The sequence below is a fragment of the Syngnathus leptorhynchus genome, chromosome 6, assembly GCF_054491065.1.
Source record: "Syngnathus leptorhynchus isolate UIUO chromosome 6, UIUO_Slep, whole genome shotgun sequence".
Classification (NCBI taxonomy): Eukaryota; Metazoa; Chordata; class Actinopteri; order Syngnathiformes; family Syngnathidae; genus Syngnathus; species Syngnathus leptorhynchus.
In genome coordinates this window covers 101,494-108,304 of record NC_141200.1, presented here as the reverse complement: position 1 = coordinate 108,304, position 6,811 = coordinate 101,494, and positions in this window count along the sequence as shown.

Here is a 6,811-nt window from a genome sequence, read left to right as displayed (position 1 = left end):
TGACTGGCGATTTTCCGCAAACAACAGGAGCTCTCCCTCGAGAAGCTTTGGAGAGCGGAAGGAAACGTGACGAGCGCACCGTGCCTTCTCGTTTACACGTTGTACTCGCGAGATGGCAGCATAGCCAAGCTATCCCCATCCAAAGCCTTATTGTTCCTCGATGAAGACAAACGACACGGCGGAGTCGCGCGCATAATTAATCCCGCCGGCCGTGTAACGGGACCGCCAGGGGGAAGGAGAGCGCAACCATCTGCGTCGGCTCTCCCCTCAATGAGCCAATGCTGAAAAATAGCTCACTTGTTGACGGCGCACTGGACTACAAGCCCACCCGCCGGCGTCTGACGTTTCTATTTTCCACGGCTGCTCCCTCCAAACTGCGGTAAAAATAGCAACGCATTAGCCCCAGAAGACGTGGGCCCGCCGGGCACCTGCCCCAACGCCAGATGGCCAGTCCGCCCGCTACTGCGCAATAGAAAAGACGCCAGCTGTCCAAAACGCTTCTGAGTTTCGAGCGCCGGCCGGACTGCGACGGGCTGCGCCGGGCTGCCTTGAACAGATCGGATGGGGAATTTTTCCAACGGGACAATACTCCAGCGCATGACACGACGTCGCGCTGTCCAGCGGCCGGGCCCGTTCTTACGCTGCCTATAATTAGCTGCTCATTTTCTCCGCCGTGCCGGGGGCCGTTACCAGGAGGCCACACCAGCGCTGGCCACACCAGCGCTGGCCACACCAGCGCTGGCCACACCAGCGCTGGCCACACCAGCGCTGGCCACACCAGCGCTGGCCACACCAGCGCTGGCCACACCAGCGCTGGCCACACCAGCGCTGGCCACACCAGCACTGGCCACACCAGCACTGGCCACACCAGCACTGGCCACACCAGCCCGCCGCTCTCGGACCATCGGAACAAATGACATCGGGCTGTTTTCGCCCGGGCGTCTTCGCTCCGCTGCATCGTGTCGATGTGGAGTGAATTAGAAAGGGAGCAGGGAGGTGGGGGGGGGGGGCTGCAAATGGGGGCAATGAGAAGCAAAGACAGCGCAGTGTGGGAGGCAGTGAGGGAGAAAGGTGGATTACAGAGAGAATGGGATTGAAAGAATCCAAATGGAAGAATGCGAGTGTGCAAGAAAGGGGGGGGGGGGGGGGCAAAACAAAAATCCGCACGCCACATGCGGGGCCAGCACGCCGTCACCTTCGCAGCAATTACACGTGTCGGTGCAGAGGGCGAGGGGAATGCGGCACATCATGGCATCTTCGTGGCACCTTCATGGCATGTCCATGGCACCTTCATGGCACGTTTGCTCGCTCTCTTTCCGTCAAGCTTACGCACAAACGGCGATTAGAGGAATCCATCCGATTGAGCTCGCCCCCGGCTGGCTGGCCGGCCGGCCGGCCTTGTGTGTAATTGCTTCATGCATACTTGATACGGCGTATAATCAAGCAAACGCTCTTGTTTTGCCAGCGTTCGCTTGGATTTACAGGCCGGCGGCGCATGCAAACTGCCGCCTTGAAACGGACCGACGCTCGCTCGCTGGCACACTCACACGCTCGCGCTCGACACTCGCCCAGGGAGCGCTCGGGCGGCCTGTGGCGAAATCGCCGTGGCGCTGTGTTTTATTCATATAGAACACGCATGAAATATTCATCCCGGAGCGCCGTCGCAAATGACTCCTGACAAAAGAGCATCGGGCAAACGGCGGCAAATTGTTTTCATGGAAAGAAAACAACGGCCATGCAAAGAGGGTGAGATGGAAGCGGCTCCTGGGGGCAAACGGCACCGGGATGCTCCAGTGCCTGGCTAGCACGTCTGACAACACGATGGGCCGAGTGAACGAGGAGCGTCCCGCATAAGCCGCGGACTGTCAGCTTCGGTCATTGTTGCATGGGGACGTGGCGAGGTGTGCATTGACTCGCAAGGACGGACACACGCGAATTCTCGGGACCGATTCACCCCTCGCGCACGCCTCGCCGTAATACGCTCTCCTTTAACGGCGCGCCGCTCGGAAACAAGATCGGCATTCATTTTGCATCGGCACATACGCGGAGACCGCATTAGTGCCGCATGGTCGTGTGAATTTAATTGTGCGCACGAGGACGTGAAATATGCAGGAGACGTTGGAGCACGGTCGCCTGGCTGCCCGGCTGCCTGGCTGCCTGCGCCGGTAACGACAACGGGGGGAATGCCGCAATGGCGGCCGCCCGCCCGCCCCGCCAGCCTTGGAAGAAAGCGGAGGGCCGACGGCGCGACGAGACACTGGGTTTCTCCCTAGCTGCCACTCGCCGCCGTTTGCAGAGGAGGACGCTTGTCACGGTACACGTTCGACACGTATCGATGTTCAATCGAGTCAAATGTTGTGCAAGTTCTGTTCAAAAACATTGAAGGAATATTTTGCCTCTCAGGTACTGTAAAGGATTGCTGCGTTCCTTCCCCTCAGGTCTATTTTAGGTCCAAGGCAGATTTCCAACCAAAGGAAATGAGGAGAGATTTTTGTTCCAGCCAGGACGGGTCCTGGAGCTCAAATCAGTGACGTCCCCCGGTCACGGACAATCAAGTTACGAGTGGTCTCACTGTGGGATTTGGCAGGAGATCGAAAAGACAAGATTGCCGACAGAACGTTTTCCCTGTAAATGGCTATCTGTTGCTTGATGAATGAAACATCCCGCCTGGGCCGCCTCGCCGTGGCCCATAAAAAAAGGCATTAGCCATTCGTCAGTGTCACGCTCCGGAGAGGAGGCCGTCATTTCTTCGTGCCGCGCCGCAACGTACTCCCGCTTGTCTTGATGTGGACCGAACCATGTAAAAAAAAAAAAAAAAACGAGAGTGAGACCTTGATGAATGACTTGCGATCTTGGAAAGCGAAAAACAAAAACAAAGCCCAAAACAAGCGCAGCTGCGCCTTGCCCTAAATGTGGAGGCCTCTCATATTCATATTAAACAAAAATTGAAAACTGAATTGGCTTCACCCAGATGGCGCCTGGCTCAACGGCAGCGAGGACGGCCGGAGGAAGCGAATACAAGTGCGAGCCAGCCAGCCAGCCAGCCAGCCAGCCAGCCAGCCAGCCAGCCAGCCAGCCAGCCAGCAAGCCATCCAGCCAGCCAGCCAGCCAGCCAGCCAGCCAGCCAGCCAGCCAGCCAGCCAGCCAGCAAGCCAGCCAGCCAGCGAGCCAGCCAGCCAGCTAGCCAGCGAGGCATGTTGCAACCCTCTCATCCGGTCCCAGATGTACCTCATTAGCGGCCGTCACGTCCTAATCCCCTTGGTCAAATCCCGTCATTTTGGCGGAGGGAAGGGTTAGGGTTAGCAAAGCAGCCGGCAAAAGCCTTTCGGCTCCTTCGCTAGGGTCAAAATCAACATCGTTGTCCGCCGCATTGCTCCCAAAATGGCATCCCCTTACCACGGCAAAGATTGGCGGGGGCACTCGCACAGCCAGCCTTCTTTTTCTCCCCTTTTTTTCCTAATTAGAGCTTTGATTGGATGGTCACAGGCCATAAAGCAGACCTAATACTGCTTCAATCCAGTTGCAAGCTTTTCTCACAGCCTGCGGGAAACGGACACACACACACACACGCACACACACACACAAACACTTACACAACTTGTGCATTCTTGCGCCTCACTCGCTCGCCTTCATCAGTTGTTCTTCTGCCGCTCCTTGGAATGCACAAAGAGAAGGTGAGGCTCGAAGGTGCGCGCCAACGGAAAATGGCGGCGCGTGAACCGACCGAGGACATTTTGTCGCGCTGCCGTAAAAAGGCCCTTCGCCTCGGGTCGCCCCCGAGCCGTTCTCCTAAGCCGCCGTGGCGGGCGCCCTCTGGCAATTCCGCGCTGAATAAAACACTCGACTTTGTGTGGCAGGGCAGGGCAGGGCAGGGCAGGGCAGGGCAGGGCAGGGCAGGGCAGGGCAGGGCAGGGCAGGGCAGGGCAGGGCAGGAATACGGAATAGTCGCTTTGAAAGCTACAACAAAGTTGTGAAAGCGCAACGCTAAGCCTTGCTTTTGTTAGCATGAAGCCAAGCAGACTCTCCCAAGGAAACAAGGTGGAAAGAAGAATTGTTCAGTCTGCTGGGAGCGGAAGCGTATCACGTGTACGTCATTAAGATAGGGGCTCACGAGGGCATGGGATAAAAACCAACGTGACAGAGTTGGCCTTAAAAAGAGCCAGGAAGTGGGAGGAGGCCCCGCCCCCTGCGGCATCTCAGCAAAGCCGGCACGGGCGACCTCCAATAGGCGGCAGGTTATCGCCTAATTCCTGGCGGCTCTTTCCTTCATTTGCAATACAGGCTTGCTTATCTTTGCTTAAGGCTCTTAGGTGCAAAGATTTTCTTCAAAGCTTTGCACAAGCGAGTCGCCAATCCTCGCCGGAAGATCGATACGGCACGGCCGCTTCTGTTAGCTTAGCGACGAGCTAAAGGCTCAGCGCCCAATGGCCTTGGATCAGAGATATGATGGTCCTGTTTGAGTTTCTACAGCGGAGGGGTCAAGTATTGGCTGGGAGCTGTTGCCAGGCAACCGCCAGCCAAGACTAGCCCAACTTGCTGCTCCCGGGCGCAGGCTGACAATTAACACTTGCGTACGCAAGCGGTCGATTGGGAGCGACGCCGTGGCTATTCCCGGCGGGAGCTCCTTCTGCTCCTTTAAGCATCCCGTGCTCCATCCCTCCATTTATTGCCAGCCAGAGCGCCTCCTTTTCCCGCATGTAGTTCAATGACAAATTCAAGTTCGACCTCTCCGCCGTGGCTAAAAGGGGAAAACGAGGAGGCGGCAGACAGAGACGGATTTGGCCGGACGAAGGTGAGGTGAGGGAGAAGCGCGCCATCCATCCATCCATCCATCCATCCATCCCCTGGTGGTGAAATCCTTTCATGCAGGAGGAGCAACGCATCAATCTCCTCAGACCGCATCACTAAAACATGAACACGTGAACCTTGAAGCACAAGGGACAATGTACACACACGGGCGCAGCGGCATCTGCCACACGCAATCAAGAAGCAAGGAGGCCTGCTCTTTTTCACACATCCGCAGGGGGTCAATAACTCATTACTAGAGGCGGGGGGGGGGGGGTTACGACGCGGCTCACGAGGAGCTATGGCCACCGCCCGGTGCCGCGAGTCCCAAAGACCATCGGTGACGACGGCAAACTTTCTCTATTTGGTAACGCCTCCTTATCTACGAGCCATTTGCTGCCACTGGCCGTGAATTTCGCATGCTTTACGAGAAGCTTAAAGGAGTCGGCGGTGGATTTATGGCGCCGCCGCCGTTGTTCCCACTGGGTCGAGGCTTCCAACGGATCGGCGCCTGCGTGAAATAGGAGTCGGGGAAACATCCGCTTTCCCCGCGGCTAGGAAATTCTCGTTCTTTTTCCGGAGCCCGTTCAGGTGGCTGATTGTCTTCCCAATTGCCCGTCATCAACGGCCACTTACTGCAGTGCAAACAAAAGCAAAGCTCCGTTGATTGATTGCAAATAGCAGCGAAACGCCAGGATGGATTGTTCAACCTTGTTGGGGACTCCATCCAAAGCGTCCACCCATAAAGGCCATTCATTCGTCAATAGAGAGCGCCGCTCCCAGGCAGCGTTCCAAATCTCAAACGAGGTGCGCCGCGCACGCCTTCTTTGTGACGGAACACGGGAGCTTTTCGCCCAAAACGACGCAAAGCGGAGGAAATGAGCACAACCGCCATTTTGACACCCGTAGCACAAAAACGGCGCTTGCTTGGCCGCCACATTGCGGAGGCCACGTGAGCCGAGCCGCAAAACGGCAGCAGAGTTAAGATCCCGTTTCCAAAGCACCCCCCCCCCAACCATTGGTTGCCAAATCCAATTCCATTGAACGCAAACTCATATTGCCGCCCCTAATTCAATCGAACAATCTCGTCTTCTCTCCGCTTCGCTGGGAGAAGCCACCGCCATTTGCATGCGACGGCTGCCATTTGGCAACGGCCGGAATATTGAAAAGCCCTGATGAATACGGCGCCGCCGGGCCCGACCCGACGCCGAGTGCGCGCGACACACACTAATGGGCCCGCTGACACTCCCGTGCATTCATCCCCGGGGGGGCGAAAGAGAGAGAGAGCGCGAGAGAGAGAGAAGCCAAACTGGGCTGTGTGCCAGAAAGGACGAGCAGCCTGCCGCGAGAGGCCACGGGTCAGACCGCGTCGAACGTGTCTACACCCATCCTGCGAGCTCGGGCGCTGTCCTCGGTGCTGAACTGAACTTGTTGAAGCCATTCCTTTCCATAGCCATAGTTTGAATACGCGTGTAGCAGATTTGTTTCAGTACCGAGTCTGAGCCGTGAGAGGCAGTGCAGCGCCACAGGGATCCCGATTCATACAAAGAAGAAGCCTGGTCGTGAACTCAAATTGAAAAATAAGGCCAACTGCATCTTACGTTAAAACATTTTCTTTGTGAGATTTGTACAATATTACACACAATATTCTTTTTGGAACCCTTGAGCTCGCTCCTCCGCTTTGGGACGTCACCCTTTTAGCATTCAACACCTAAAATGGCTTTGCGCCAACGAGTCGGGTCGGATTGGGCCGGGCCGGGTGAAAAAGGTTGCCCCAAAATGTTTGCCCTTTATTTATTTGGGCAGCGCGCCTTTTTCATCCACGGGCGAGAAAAATCGAGAGTCCCGCAGGAGACGAAATACAAGAGAAGGCTCATGGATGATGCTTATTTCGGAAAACGTCAGGCTGCCGCGACCTTTGCCGAGCGTGTTCGTCTGGCCGCTCGGCAGACGCTTGGCAAATTCAGACGCCGAGCCGACGTGTGATAATTGCGTTTGATTGACACTGGAGCTTTTAGGATAGATA